Below are 754 nucleotides of genomic sequence, written 5' to 3'. Positions count from 1 at the left end.
GGGGGAGGGAAACGGGGGAGGGTGGTAAGACGGAGCGAGAAAGGTTGGGGGAGGGGAGCTGGACAAACTCTCCTGGGTAATTAGATCTGGACGCAAGTCACCGGGGTCGTCATCGTCACCGTAGGGTAATTAGCTTCGAAAGTTGAGTTTCCAGGCTCCCACACTCCAGGGACTCACCAAAAGTAAGGAAGTGACGTGCCCCCAGCCCCATCGTCCGAACCAAGGAGAGCAAATTTTGAGTAGCAAGCCGTCCGGAGAACCGGAGGGCCTAGAGGCGGGCGAAGCGGCTCATCCGTCGCCCGCGCTGCATAAGTTGCCTATCAAACAGGCGTACAACCGGGGTGGGCAAGCAGAGCGATGCAACGGCGCCGAGTAAATCGACCGCAGTTTGTGTATAAGAGTGTAATTTCCAAGCAACTCCTCTTGCCTCACTTGCTCTGTTCTATTTTCAAACTCGACCTGGGCGGTACTTCCGACCAGCAGGCGCGGTACAACGCCCGTGGCCGCGAGAAAAAACTGCTTGTTAGTGTAAGGACCCACCCCGCTGGCGTCTCTGGCCCCGCGGGGTGGGCCCGCTCCCCCCGCCCCGGCAAGGAGAGAGGGGCGCTGGCGAGGGAAAGATTGCTCTCGACCGACTTGGCTACCCTTCCTTTCCTGCAAAGGTCGGAAAACGGATTCGTAGCGGCCATGACCTGGTAAAGTTTGGCACACTGAGCACGGAACGGCACGGAAGGCATGGAGAGAGGGGGGGGGG

The sequence above is a fragment of the Frankliniella occidentalis genome, unplaced genomic scaffold, assembly GCF_000697945.3.
Source record: "Frankliniella occidentalis isolate FOCC.00 unplaced genomic scaffold, Focc_3.1 Scaffold2, whole genome shotgun sequence".
In the NCBI taxonomy this organism is placed as follows: domain Eukaryota; kingdom Metazoa; phylum Arthropoda; class Insecta; order Thysanoptera; family Thripidae; genus Frankliniella; species Frankliniella occidentalis.
The sequence above is the reverse complement of the archived record's forward strand: the minus strand, read 5'-3'. Positions refer to the sequence as shown.